This window comes from Schistocerca americana, chromosome X (assembly GCF_021461395.2).
Source record: "Schistocerca americana isolate TAMUIC-IGC-003095 chromosome X, iqSchAmer2.1, whole genome shotgun sequence".
NCBI classification, from domain to species: domain Eukaryota; kingdom Metazoa; phylum Arthropoda; class Insecta; order Orthoptera; family Acrididae; genus Schistocerca; species Schistocerca americana.
The window spans coordinates 398,485,101-398,500,897 of NC_060130.1; the positions used below are offsets into that span (position 1 = coordinate 398,485,101).

The 15,797-nt window shown below is 42.7% G+C and overlaps 1 protein-coding gene across 1 annotated transcript in view; it reads left to right on the forward strand.

The window, feature by feature from the left end:
- The window catches only part of LOC124556047 (cytosolic carboxypeptidase 6-like), a 455,209-nt gene that overhangs the window by 12,818 nt on the left and 426,594 nt on the right, over window positions 1-15,797 (forward strand). The gene's annotated exons all lie outside the window — the stretch shown is intronic.

Sequence of the window (15,797 nt, forward strand, 5' to 3'; positions counted from 1 at the left end):
GGCTTTTCTGTTCTCGTGAACGGTGAGAGCCAAAAAAAAAAAAAAAAAAAATAAAAAAATAAATTGTCATTGTCCATGAAATTCATTCGGGAAAGCTGGATGTTCCTGCTATTGTTTTGAGTGCACTAAGGGTGGGAGTGTTTCCTTTTTTCCTTTTGCCTCCATTTTTCTTTCCTGTTTATTCGCTTGCTAAGAGAACGCCTACTTAATATTCTGCTGTGATACTGTCGCAATGCCGCAAAACGCGAGCAAATGTCTGTGTCGTGAACAAAGAGAGCTGCCACGGGCGTAAACAATTGCGATGTTCGCCGCGGGTCAACAGAAAATACAGTACTTACTCGTTTATTTACCACACATTGACAACTGCTAAGTTATTTAACTATTCATACCGGACACAGGCTAAACCAAGCATGTTGTAATGTCTAGCAGAGAGTGAAAATGCGTGAAATAAAAATCTTTTTCCTTCATTAATACACCATAAAATTCAGAAATTTACGAAGGGGCGTTGCACACTACCATTTTATTCAGAGAGCTGCTCACAGTGTCTTTCCTTGGTAATTAAATGACGGAAGAAATTTTTCACACTGCCGTCGATTGTGAAATGTTGTAAAAATATGGAATAAAGCAGTGTGCCGGATCGAAACAGAAACCCGTTCAACGGACACCATCTGAGCCAAGCTTAGACTACTCGTTCTCCTACTAGATGAAGTGTTAAGGTTGACATAGCAGGCACTTTCCTTTGGCGTTTTCCTTAATGTGTTAATGGAAGTGAAGTATGCGTAGTACTGTGACTGCGCAGTGTAATATTGTGTTTATGTCACTCCCAGTCATTTAAGTCACCTCCACAACAATTCTACATAAAATTATTAACGAAAACACCCATCCCAGCTCCACGTACAGTCTCGCTGCTACGTTAGTCATGGCTTGGAGTTTCTTTCTCACACTCATTAGTCGGCTGCTGGATATATCTGTTTGCTGTCAGTTTCAAAAGTTACCAGATCAGTCTATTCTGAATTACTCGATGTAGGTCAGATATGCCTAGTTCTACCATGCATAACGCTATCGTGCGCTTTATTTTATGAAACTGGGCCTCGTTCATGGTGCTATGAGCAACCGGACGTTCTAGGAGGAGGAGGAGGAAGAGGATCACCGAAGTCATCAGAGTTGGCAACAGTTGACAACTTCTGTAAAACATGTGTACCATAAGCTAATCCCAGTCAGACTAATTCTACAACGTTTGTTGTTGACTGAAAATATCCTTTAACTGCGATCCAATTGTAATGCTGGACAATCTGTACTTTCAAATCTGTTAGGTCAAATCAAGTTTTCTAGGGTTGGATGTGAGGCATGTTCTGAAAGAGGGTGGATATGGACGAATGGGGCATTTAAGTATGAGGGCTATGTTTTTCTTTCAAGGTCCGATCACTCGCGAAATTAAAACCACAGAGAAAATCCGATGACGTTTTGCACAGAAATGCTGCGCAGTGTCCCAGTCAATCGCTTCATGTCGCACAGTTAACATGTAAAGTTGCCTAGAACAATAGAATCTTCCTGCCAGTGTGAACGGCGTGCTGTCATTTCTTCATGCTGAGGGGTCCTACCTGATTTCCATGAGCCCACATCATGTAACTGTCATGAGTGACAGCAGAGTGTGGCAGTGGTGCAGTAACTTTGAAACAGGACGTACAGACGTTCACGATGGAGGCAGTCAGAGCAGAAAGCGAGCGTCATCCGGTTACCTTGTTCTGCGAGTGGATTTGGCGATTTGAGAAAATCGCTGCTACGAGCAATTCAGGACAAGCGAATAGGAATTTCGTCACCAGGCATTGTCCTTCTTCATAACAAAGTTCAGTGGTTGGCTCAAATGGCTCTGAGCACTATGGGACGTAACAGCTGTGGTCATCAGTCTCCTAGAACTCAGAACTACTTAAACCTAACTAACCTAAGGATATCACACACATCCATACCCGAGGCAGGATTCGAACCTGCGACCGTAGCAGTCGCGCGGTTCCGGACTGCGCGCCTAGAACCGTGAGACCACCGCGGCCGGCAAAGTTCATTGGTAAATTGCCGTCGCAACAAACATGCTCCTGCAACGTTTTCAATGGGAAGTGTTTCATCAACCACCATACAGCCTGATCAGCATTTAGGCACAGACAAGGAGTTGCAGACTACAATAGATAACTGGCAGAAATCACAAGCGAATGCCTTCCACGATGAGGATATTAAACAGTTAGTACCACACTTTCTCAAATATGTACCTCGGTGGTGCAGCTATGCAGAGAAGTAGCTAGATGGTGTAGCTAAATGTTGCAAATAAAACATTTTGAAAAAAGATATGGCCATCGTACATTATTTTAGAACTCTCCTCTACAAGAAGTCCTAAACCTCAAAATTCTATATTTACAAACTTTAGATACTACTGGACTGAGCATATTGAGATTAGGAAGCAATGGTCGGGAACGAATGATTCAGCCAGTAAGGGGTCTTGAGAAATGCATGGGAAGCACCTGTTTGTGATCTGCTTACGTTTCAGTGTCGACGTCGCTGATGCTATCTTAAAAAATCACGGTCAACCTTCAGATTAGTGTCCACATTGGATTTTCGATCTGGAGTAACATGAATTCTTTGTGATACTACAGGTATATTTGTCAGTATGCAGAAAAATTTCATGCGCCGTTATAATAAATGCACTGAGGCTCGACTTCTTTAGTGTGAACAATTCCTATGAGCTAAAATGTTGTTATTATGTGTCGATTATTCATGTCAATGACAAACCATATATACATTTCTGACAGTCACTCCCTGATCTAAGACTAATCAGTGAAGGATCCTCAATCATTTGCATAATTTTAACCATAATGTTTCCGACTTATATAATCACTATGTATTTTGCTGTAAACGATAGCGTGTACTTTGAACAACGGTTTAGTGAGATGCAACTCCCGGCAGGTGTACTTACAGTTACAGCGCTGTTATACGAGGGTCACCAATCAGTGTGATCGTGTCACATTTGTGTGGTGTTTACCGCACTATGCCACGACCGTGAGTGCGTTGAATGAGCACATTTTGCTAACATGTTAGGAGCGTAGTTATCCCACATCCATGTACGGGAATTGTTATTTATAGCCTAGGGGCTCATCAGTTGGCTCATTTACGCGTGTCCTGATAATCAAATTGTGGCAGTTACGTAATGGGTTTCCAATTTAATGATGTTAGCTCTGCAGTACTGTATTACGAGGGATATACGGGAACTAATGTGATTTTGTGAGTTAGTCAGATTAAAAACGCAGGCATTTTCGGCTACAAATATTTTCTAATTTGGATTCGCACTAACTGCACACAACGGTTATGAAGAAACGCAGAATAGTATCACTGAATACTTTTTTTATAGATAGTACGGCACTCTTATCGCCAAGTTGTACGTGGTTCATGACAGTCTCTTTATCTTATGCACTACTTGTGAATTAAGTGAAAGAGTGTTGATAAGCTATATTGAACATTTCATTACGTAAGAAAATGTATTGTGTTGAACTATAGTAAATAATTACCTTAGGAACTAGCTGATACGTTAACGGGCTACAGATGCAAGGTGCAGTCAATTGGAAACGAGCGGATGGAAAAGTAAGTAAACTGTTCATTATTTCAAAATTAATTGCTATAACTGTTATCATATTCATCCCGATGTGAGACAAGAGACGTAAAAACTGTTTGCGGTTGCCTTCAGAGCTAGGATTGTACCCTGGCATGCACCTTTTCGTCAGAAGCAAATTAACGGCCACTAATGTATACCTATAAGGATCCACAAATATGGAAATCACATGAGAAGAGATCAGGACTATATGGAGAATGTGTAAGGACCACCCAGCGTACTCGAAGCAACGTTATCCTATGCTTATTCTTCATACTTTGGAGTCTAGTGACGTACGGAAAATCGAAAAGGGAGTTAACATAGCTGAAGTATGTGAAGATGGTTTTGGCCCACCCACATGTTGCCAAAGTTGTTTGAGTACGGTGTAGAAGTTTCGCTAGGAAGTCGTCGCACATCACCCATACAATCTCGGTCTCTCCTCATGCGGTTTCCATATTTTTGGTGCCCAGAAAAGACACATTCACTGTCGAAAATTTCCTTCTGACTAATAGGTGCACCCCTGGTTACAATCTTGTTTCTGTAGGCAACTACAAATATTTTTTTCCATGAGGGCACTCACCGTCTTGCCTCACTGTGGAATAAATGTATTAACAGTTATGGAAATTTCTTTACTTACTTTATTTCGATCGTTCAGTTAAGAGGACTACTTCAAATGGTTCAAATGGCTCTGAGCACTATGGGACTTAACTTCTAAGGTCATCAGTCCCCTAGAACTTAGAACTACTTAAACCTAACTAACCTAAGGACACCACACACATCCATGCCCGAGGCAGGATTCGAACCTGGGACCGTAACGGTCGCGCGGTTGCAGACTATAACGCCTAGAACCGCTCGGCCACCCCGACCGGCAGCTGGACTGCTCTTTGTATAAGATATATTCATGGACATCTCTTCTGATGAAAACAAAGAACTCCACTTCTGTTACTGGAATACTGATACCTTACTATTTTATAAGTTTTATTTTCGTGACGAATGCATATACAGTGCAACAGCATAATGACAATTTCAGAATGATGTGCACAACTAGACAATATTCACGATTTATAATTATCAATGTCCTTGTTCAATAAATGAGAAAGAACCATGTTATATTCACCTATGGGGCACCACGGACCTGGGAGTTTCACTATTGGCACGAAAAACGTAAAATTCTCTTAAATAGTTTCCAACACTGATCACTCAGACCTTGGAAGTGTTAAGACACTGCTATTGGGAACTTATACTAAGCTTTTTCCAAAGTGTTCTCACGTTAGCGAATAATAAACTTGAAATCGGAATAATAATACTAATAATAATAACGGAAAAATTCTACTTTTTATCTGCCAAAAATTATTGCATTTTCAGTTTAAATCTTTTTTAAAGATTGAAACATACTGTGGCATTAATATGCAAAAAGAAAAACCATTTCCTTATCCTGTGGTTACGCTGCTCCCTGCCGCCGTTGGATAAGCAGCTGCAGCAGCAAGTCGTATACTCCTAGCTCACTCATTTGTTACATAGTTTAATTCTTAACTTCTTTGCGTGTTTTTGGTACTTGCATTGTTTAATTCATAAATTTCGGGCGTATTATAGTATTTGAGAGTTGTAGCATCGCGTTTTAGTACCTGAATAGCGTAAATTCGCGTAGTCGTTTGTCTTCTGTTTATTGTTTTGAACGGCCAGTGTCGGTTGGTCACAGTCAGTGTGCTTCCTGCCGCCGTTGGATAAGCAGCTGCAGCAGCAAGTCGTATACTCCTAGCTCACTCATTTGTTACATAGTTTAATTCTTAATTTCTTTGCGTGTTTTTGGTACTCGCATTGTTTAATTCATAAATTTCGGGCGTATTATAGTATTTGAGAGTTGTAGCATCGAGCTTTAGTACCTGAATAGTGTAAATTCGCGTAGTCTCCTTCCGCCGCCGAGCAGTGTCAGCAGTGCACAAGTAGCAGCATTACTGCATTTACTAGGCAATCTTGTATTTTAATAACCGTTTAAATTTTGTCGATTTGTTTGCGCTCTCTGTAGATTAGTTCAGACGTTCTTTGCAAAACAGTTTTTAGCATGGATAGGGACTGCAACTGCTGTGTTCAGATGCAGGCTGAGTTGGCATCCCTTCGCTTCCGGCTTCAGGCAGTGTTGGCTTCGGTCACACAGCTTGAGGCTGTTGCCAATGGGCATCACTGTGGGGGTCCGGATGGGGGTTTGTCGGGGACGGCCAGCTCGTCCCACGCATCCCCCGATCGGACTACGACTGTGGTTGCCCGGGATGCTGCCCGCATTGAGGCTGATCCCTCACCTGTGGTAGAATGGGAGGTCGTCTCAAGGTGTGGCAGGGGGGCGAAAGACATTCCGGGGGGCTGAACGAAAAGGCCTCTCCAGTTTGTCTGACGAACCGGTTTCAGGCTCTGTCTCAGGCTGATACTGATCTTCGGCCTGATATGGTTGCTTGTTTTGTTCCACAGGTTGCCCCTCAGTCTGCATGATCCGGGCGGTCGCAGAGGGTGGGCTTACTGGTAGTTGGGAGCTCCAACGTCAGGCGCGTAATGGGGCCTCTTAGGGAAATGGCAGCAAGAGAGGGGAAGAAAACCAATGGGCACTCCGTGTGCATACCGGGGGGAGTCATTCCAGATGTGGAAAGGGTCCTTCCGGATGCCATGAAGGGTACAGGGTGCACCCATCTGCAGGTGGTCGCTCATGTCGGCACCAATGATGTGTGTAGCTATGGATCGGAGGAAATCCTCTCTGGCTTCCGGCGGCTATCTGATTTGGTGAAGACTGCCAGTCTCGCTAGCGGGATGAAAGCAGAGCTCACCATCTGCAGCATCGTCGACAGGACTGACTGCGGACCTTTGGTACAGAGCCGAGTGGAGGGTCTGAATCAGAGGCTGAGACGGTTCTGCGATCGTGTGGGCTGCAGATTCCTCGACTTGCGCCATAGGGTGGTGGGGTTTCGGGTTCCGCTGGATAGGTCAGGAGTCCACTACACGCAACAAGCAGCTACACGGGTAGCAGGGGTTGTGTGGCGTGGGATGGGCGGCTTTTTAGGTTAGATGGCCTTGGGCAAGTACAGAAAGGGCAACAGCCTCAACGGGTGCGGGGCAAAGTCAGGACATGCGGGGACCAAGCAGCAATCGGTATTGTAATTGTCAACTGTCGAAGCTGCGTTGGTAAAGTACCAGAACTTCAAGCGCTGACAGAAAGCATCGAAGCTGAAATCGTTATAGGTACAGAAAGCTGGCTTAAGCCAGAGATAAATTCTGCCGAAATTTTTACGAAGGTACATACGGTGTTTAGAAAAGATAGATTGCATGCAACCGGTGGTGGAGTGTTCGTCGCTGTTAGTAGTAGTTTAACCTGTAGTCAAGTAGAAGTGGATAGTTCCTGTGAATTATTATGGGTGGAGGTTACACTCAACAACCGAGCTAGGTTAATAATTGGCTCCTTTTATCGACCTCCCGACTCAGCAGCATTAGTGGCAGAACAACTGAGAGAAATTTTGGAATACATTTCACTTAAATTTTCTCAGCATGTTATAGTCTTAGGTGGAGATTTCAATTTACCAGATATAGACTGGGACACTCAGATGTTTAGGACGGGTGGTAGGGACAGAGCATCGAGTGACATTATACTGACTGCACTATCCGAAAATTACCTCGAGCAATTAAACAGACAACCGACTCGTGGAGATAACATCTTGGACCTACTGATAACAAACAGACCCGAACTTTTCGACTCTTTAAGTCCCTGAATATGGAAGTTAATAGGAATATAAAAAACAGGAGGAAGGTTAATCTGTTTAGCAAGAGGAATAGAAGGCAGATTTCAGACTACCTAACAGATCAAAACGAAAATTTCTGTTCCGACACTGACAATGTTGAGTGTTTATGGAAAAAGTTCAAGGCAATCGTAAAATGCGTTTTAGACAGGTACGTGCCGAGTAAAACTGTGAGGGACGGGAAAAACCCACCGTGGTACAACAACAAAGTTAGGAAACTACTTCGAAAGCTAAGAGAGCTTCACTCCAAGTTTAAACGCAGCCAAAACCTCTCAGACAAACACAAGCTAAACGATGTCAAAGTTAGCGTAAGGAGGGCTATGCGTGAAGCGTTCAGTGAATTCGAAAGTAAAATTCTATGTACCGACTTGACAGAAAATCCTAGGAAGTTCTGGCCTTACGTTAAATCAGTAAGTGGTTCGAAACAGCATATCCAGACACTCCGGGATGATGATGGCATTGAAACAGAGGATGACACGCGTGAAGCTGAAATACTAAACACCTTTTTCCAAAGCTGTTTTACAAAGGAAGACCGCACTGCAGTTCCTTCTCTAAATCCTCGCACAAACGAAAAATTGGCTGGCATCGAAATAAGTGTCCAAGGAATAGAAAAGCAACTGGAATCACTCAATAGAGGAAAGTCCACTGGACCTGACGGGATACCAATTCGATTCTACACAGAGTACGCGAAAGAACTTGCCCCCCTTCTAACAGCCGTCTACCGCAAGTCTCTAGAGGAACGGAGGGTTCCAAATGATTGGAAAAGAGCACAAGTAGTCCCAGTCTTCAAGAAGGGTCGTCGAGCAGATGCGCAAAACTATAGACCTATATCTCTGACGTCGATCTGTTGTAGAATTTTAGAACATGTCTTTTGCTCGAGTATCATGTCGTTTTTGGAAACCCAGAATCTACTATGTAGGAATCAACATGGATTCCGGAAACAGCGATCGTGTGAGACCCAACTCGCTTTATTTGTTCATGAGACCCAGAAAATATTAGATACAAGCTCCCAGGTAGATGCTATTTTTCTTGACTTCCGGAAGGCGTTCGATACAGTTCCGCACTGTCGCCTGATAAACAAAGTAAGAGCCTACGGAATATCAGACCAGCTGTGTGGCTAGATTGAAGAGTTTTTAGCAAACAGAACGCAGCATGTTGTTCTCAATGGAGAGTGTCTACAGACGTTAAAGTAACCTCTGGCGTGCCACAGGGGAGTGTTATGGGACCATTGCTTTTCACAATATATATAAATGACCTAGTAGATAGTGTCGGAAGTTCCATGCGGCTTTTCGCGGATGATGCTGTAGTATACAGAGAAGTTGCAGCATTAGAAAATTGTAGCGAAATGCAGGAAGATCTGCATCGGATAGGCACTTGGTGCAGGGAGTGGCAACTGTCCCTTAACATAGACAAATGTAATGTATTGCGAATACGTAGAAAGAAGGATCCTTTATTGTATGATTATATGATAGCGGAACAAGCACTGGTAGCAGTTACTTCTGTAAAATATCTGGGAGTATGCGTGCGGAACGATTTGAAGTGGAATGATCATATAAAATTAATTGTTGGTAAGGCGGGTACCAGGTTGAGATTCATTGGAAGGGTACTTAGAAAATGTAGTCCATCAACAAAGGAGGTGGCTTACAAAACACTCGTTCGACCTATACTTGAGTATTGCTCATCAGTGTGGGATCCGTACCAGATCGGTTTCACAGAGGAGATAGAGAAGATCCAAAGAAGAGCGGCGCGTTTCGTCACAGGGTTACTTGGTAACCGTGATAGCGTTACGGAGATGTTTAATAAACTCAAGTGGCAGACTCTGCAAGAGAGGCGCTCTGCATCGCGGTGTAGATTGCTCGCCAGGTTTCGAGAGGGTGCGTTTCTGGATGAGGTATCGAATATATTGCTTCCCCCTACTTATACCTCCCGAGGAGATCACGAATGTAAAATTAGAGAGATTAGAGCGCGCACGTAGGCTTTCAGACAGTCGTTCTTCCCGCGAACCATACGCGACTAGAACAGGAAAGGGAGGTAATGACAGTGGCACGTAAAGTGCCCTCCGCCACACACCGTTGGGTGGCTTGCGGAGTATAAACGTAGATGTAGATTTTAGTATATAGTGACGTACGGAACTATAAAACGGAAATTAAACATTGCTGAAATATGCGAAGGAGGTTTTGGTCTTAAACTTAATTATGTTGTGCAGTAAGGATACATGAGTTCTTCTTGGCATTTATGGAACAGCGAAATTGACTTCGAGGCCAGAGAACGGATCGTGGTAGTTCCAGGGAGAATATGATTTGCACGATCACCCTCTTTAATGCCTTAATATTACAGTGAAGCATAGTGCTATCAGCCTGCTAACGTGGTCTCTCTGGTGGAATCGGAAAAGGGAAGTGATTAATAGCAGTCGTAAAACTTAATCGAAATGTCGGAGAGATGAGGAGAGGGCCAAACGATTTTGCATGAAGCTGCTCCTCCGTTTTTACAGCTTCTTATGGATCTTTAGAATACCCATGTTCAAGATGTCATGCAATTTAGTGCTACATAAGCTTATAACTTATTGAATTAGTCTCAAGAATTTCGTAGGTTATTACCTACTTATCGTAACAAATTGTTTTTTGAGAAAACGCATTGTCCAGCACATTTGTGACACACCAACAAGCAAATATTTTACTCAAATTGAACTGCATTGTAGTAACTTCTTCACTCAAAATGTAATTTTAGCCTAGGACGCCTGAGAGAGCTAATTTACAGACGACTTTCTTAATGTTGCTCCTCCGTTTTTATAGCTAAATCTGTCCCTGTAGAGAATTCCTGTTCAAAACTCCCGTAACGTAGTGGTAAATAAACTTACCGAGCAGATAACACGGAATTAGTCCACAGGTTTTTGCAGATTATTACCTCCTGATCATTGTAAATTGTTTTCAGAGATAAAGCATTGGCTAGCAATTTTGCCACACACTGAAAAGCTAACTTCTTCAATTAAAATTAATTGTAGGCGAGGATGCCTGAAAGAGTTAATCACAACAATTAATATTTGGAATATTTAAAAAGTGGCATCTTTGAGGAATGATGGGTGTCCACATCAAAAAAATTACATTTAAGTTTGTTAAGGCCTAGAGTTGTGGTCTACGTTAAATATTTCTCCATTGCTGCTGTAAAAAAAATTCTGGAAACAAAAATTTCGGGAAGAGTTAGGTAGTGTTAAAATACGCTTCAAAAGGAGCTAACTCCTCGTAGTTTTGAATTATCTTCTAATTCAACTGAAACAAGATGATATTGTCGTCAAGCTATTTGAATACTGCAGCACATTTTGAAGAGTTTAACTTCTGTAAAATATATTTTCTTGCCGAATATATACCAACAGGGCGTTCTTCACTGTAATAGAATACTGTACATACTTCCTGTAATAATATTCATACTACGCATTTTTATATAGAAACCACCCTCTTGTGTATTGACGTTGGTGACGTTTCTGCAACACTTTCTAATGTGTAGGACTATTAATCCATAAACTTACGTTGTCATTAAGTGGAACCATTGCGCATATTTATAAAGACGAAGCTACACCTCGCATGAAAGACGATATGTCTGTGACGCATGGAAAGGTGCAGCATACAGCTTCCATGGAGCGTCGCATGATTCCAAATAAAGTTTTGTATGCAGCATGTCCTTGTTAACGCAGTCATTAAAGGCGGAGTACAGCCTCAGTTTGCGGAACAACGAAGAAAATCTAACATACGATTATAAAATTCATCCAGATATTTTGGTGATGAACTGCATCCCACAACAAAAAAATGGCACTAAGCACTATGGGACTTAACATATGAGGTCATCAGTCCCCTAGAACTTAGAACTACTTTAACCTAACTAACCTAAGAACATCACACACATCCATGCCCGAGGGAGTATTTTAAACTGCGACCGTAGCAACCGCGTGTTTTCAGACTGAAGCGCCTAGATCCGCTCGACCACATACCACAACACCTTAACACGAGTCCAGTGCCTTTAGTGTGAAAAAAGTATATTTTGATACACCTTCCTAAAGGGCAACAAAGGTGTGTAACGTTAGGTGGACACACATACCTCAACGTCTTTCGATGTGAGACTGTGACTACGCATGTCTTTATCATTGTCCTTTGGCTTCGTGCCTATAAAGCCATCCATAACATGTACGTATTAACTCTTTCGCCCGCCGGGGTGGCCGATCGGTTCTAGGCGCTTCAGTCACGAACCGCGCGATCGCTACGGTCGCAGGTTCGAATCCTGCCTCGGGCATGGATGTATGAGATGTCCTTAGGTTAGTTAGGTTTAAGTAGTTCTAAGTTCTAGGGGACTGATGACCACAGAAGTTAAGTCCCATAGTGCTCAGAGCAATTTGAACCATTTAACTACAGTCAGTATTGAGAGTTTTGTACGTCCAATCGCATTCACACAGAAATAACAATTTTACAGCAATTCTACATTAAATGTAAGTCATAAAAGTAACATCCTTGACCCTTATGTTCGTTCTCATGTCAGTGCATGAGGCGATGATTTCATGCAACAAACCGAGCGAGATATTGTGGTGTGGAGGAAACTATGTGATGTATCCACATCACTGAACATCTTTTATTAAACGGGACTATCCTTTCTTTCAAATGAGTATTGTATACCAAATGATTATTATTCCCTTGGTGTAGTGAGCATAATTAGACAACTGTTGGGGCGTTCCCAAGCTAGGGAGCCTCCATGTGGTGTGCGTATGACGTCTGGCGTGTCTAATACGGAGGAGAATGGGAGTGTTGTCAAGATGGACATACATAATTCAGACGCGAATGACATCAATGTTTATTAATTATTTACAAAATATCGTGGTCACTGTCGATGTGATGCATCAGCGACATATTTTTTATGTAAATAACAATTGTTTTGATACTTTGCACGCGTAGTAAACTAAATGACCTATAACACAATAATTGTTACCACTATCGTGGAACGAACGTAGCCAAATGACTACTGAAGGTAGACTACAATATTCAGGTACCCATGCAGCACGGATGCTTTTGATGGTTTGTAGGTGCTGTTCGAGGCTGTAGCTCTGACAACAGAGAAATGACGTGTGATATAATTCGACAGTAGTTCTTCTAACGTCCACCAGTGATCAGCATTCTGTTGTTTGAAACCATATTTGCTGGTTTACAGACCGTTAATTCTTCAACAGCGGTTGCAACATACCACATAATACTGAAACACGTATAAAGGACAGTAAAATGAAGAGAAATATGGAAAAAGTTTATTATTTCAGTGTTGATATACCGGATGATAAAAAGTCAGTATAAATTTGAAATCTTAATAAACCACGGAATGATGTAGACAGAGAGGTAAAAATAGACACTCATGCCTGGAATAACATGGGGTTTTCTTAGAACAATAAAAAAACAAAGTTCACAAAATTTTCGACAGATGGCGCTGGACACCAAAACTGCTACCATGACGGGTGAGAGGTACGCCGATATATTACAGAATCACATCATCCCCAGCCTGGCTGATAAACACCTGTTGGAACGTACGATGTTTATGCAGGATGGCAGTCCACCCCATATTGCTAGACGCGTGAAAGATCTCTTGCGCGCGTCGTTTGGTGATGATCGTGTGCTCAGCCGCCACTTTCGTCATGCTTGACCTCCCAGGTCCCCAGACCTCAGTCCATGTGATTATTGGCTTTGGAGTTACCTGAAGTCACAACTGTATCGTGATCGACCGACATCTCTAGGGATGCTGAAAGACAACATCCGACGCCAATGCCTCACCATAACTCCCGACATGCTTTACAGTGCTGTTCACAACATTATTCCTCGACTACAGCTATTATTGAGGAATGATGGTGGACATATTGAGCATTTCCTGTAAAGAACATCATCTTAGTTTTGTCTTACTTTGTTATGCTAATTATTGCTATTCTGATCAGATGAAGCGCCATCTGTCGGACATTTTTTGAACTTTTGTATTTTTTGGTTCTAATAAAACCCCATGTCATTCCAAGCATGTGTGTCAATTTGTACCTCTCTATCTACATTATTCCGTGATTTATTCAGTTTTCAAATTCATACTGACTTTTTGATCACCCGGTATTCAGCCCACTATGAGACAAGACTGTCACTGCCTTCATGGAAAAATCTCTGCGGTTGCCTCAACAACCATGATTGTCTTCAGGCGTGCGCCTCTTCGTCGGAAGCATGTGGGCCCGCCCATATGTCCTTGCTAAGGATGTTTCAAGTATGCTGCAGAAGATTCGCTAGGAAACCCTTACACGTCATCCATACAGTCCCATAGTGCTCAGAGCCATTTGAACCACTTTTTGAATGATTTCAATTTGACTATAACTGACTGAACAAGTTGCAAGCCAAAGTATGAGCAACCAAAGCGATGTCCTCTGAGCCACATTTTCAGCCATCAGACTCTTATTGCGGCGTGAGTCCAGCCTACTTTCAGTGTGAGTAGTGACGAAATAAGTCACTTCGGACTTACTACTGGACTCGTGGTCGGGTGGACAACAGCCACCCATATTTACATTTTCCAGGGCTTACCTAAAGTTAATAACGAAACGTCATAAAAACACACAGAAGGTAATGTTAATAGCGAATCGCTCATCCGTGAACCTTCATAGCGCGTTACGGAATGATGTGGGAATGCTTCGGAAAGACATTGATCCACCTATTTTTCAGTGCTACCAAAAATAGTTCTTATGCAGTTGGTGCTGGGTTCATTGAACGCGCACTGGTATCAACGGCATAAATTCTGAGCTGGGTTAAGAGTGGATTATCTGGGACCAAGTGAATTTACTGGAGTGTTATCATGAATCTTCTGTGCAACCAAACAGCAGTTACACGTCGCGTTGTCTCGTGAAACGAGGCATCTCCCTAAGAGTGTCATGCTGCCACAAAGGGATGAAGGTGGACTGCAGGAGTGTCCAAATAATGTGCAACTGTCATTGTCCTTGCAGCTATACAAAGCACCCTAATTGGGACCATAGGACCAGACCGTAAATTAGTATTTTCCTACCTAGCACAATCTTGTGAAAAAGAAAAGTCTATCGGTCTGCAGGGTATACGCCACACTCGAATCATCAGCGCGATACAACTGAAACTGCGATATGTCGGACCATTCCAAACGCCGCCATGTTCCAATGATGATATTCGTGGGCAACGGAAATTTTTAAGCCCTGTGTCGAGATGGCAGCGAGGGGATACAAGTCAATGGTCAGCTGTTGAAGATTCTGCGATGTATTTGTCTACGTACAGTTCTGACAAATTGATAACTGAGGCTCTACTTCGAAATCGGCAGCCATCTAACTTAACAGCAGCCACATGTCTCTGCATCAAAAACTCGTTGTCCGGGACGGCGGTTTACATTCACGCAAACATTGTCTCTGCGGTATTGAAAATCATGGTAGACACTGTTGATCTCGGGAACCCCCAACTCCCCCCCGAACTCTTTCGTAATCTCAGACACTCAATGATCCATTTGCCATTCACTGATTATCATCCCACTTTCAAAGTCACCTCACGGATTGCTGCCGTGTTCACTGCACTCCTGTCTGTAAGAGACAACTTTGATGTCGTGTCTACACTCGCACCATACACTGCACGTAGCCGTACCATTGCGATGTCACACACAGTTCATCTTAAAATGGGAAAAGTCTTACCTGCACTTTGGCCATTCATTTTTAATCGCTTAAGACAAACGCCATGGTGATTTCATTAAAGTGAACACTGCCGATTTCCTTCCGCACGGTTTCCAAAGTCGAGATTGTGTTCTGTATCTAACAACCTGTTAAATCTTCATCTTTCTTCTTTCCTCGACCATACTGCATTACAACTTCGGACCACAAAGAGCTTGTACCGCTGAGGAGTAGCTTCTAATATAAGCTGTTTACTGCGTGGAGTGTATAGCTTGTATTGAGTGTCTGAAATTCATAGGACATGCATAGGGTAAGATGGAAAGGGGGAGGAAGGCTACAATTTGATTTCTCAGCATTGGCGAGCTCTTTAGAGACGAAGCATTAGCTCAGATTGGAAGTGTATCAGGAATGAAACGGCAGAGTCTTTTTGGCGGAAACATCCTTCGTATGACGTTATTTAGCTTTGCATTGGAATCAGCTGTGTTGTATGTGAACTGTCAGCACTGGGAAGTTCCGTTCAGGTTGCTCTGAAGAAGAGTGCTGCATTTCGTTTCCGTCCTCTTGGGGCTTTGTTGGGAACAAATTTGTACAATATTTATAGATACCATCCCCAGCTGTATCGTACATTGCTGCATGCTATATATCGCCGCTAAGTGTAACGTTAGTTGGCGCAACTTGTGTTCTAACTGAGACATTCATGTCCTAATTTCGAAAATACGTTATC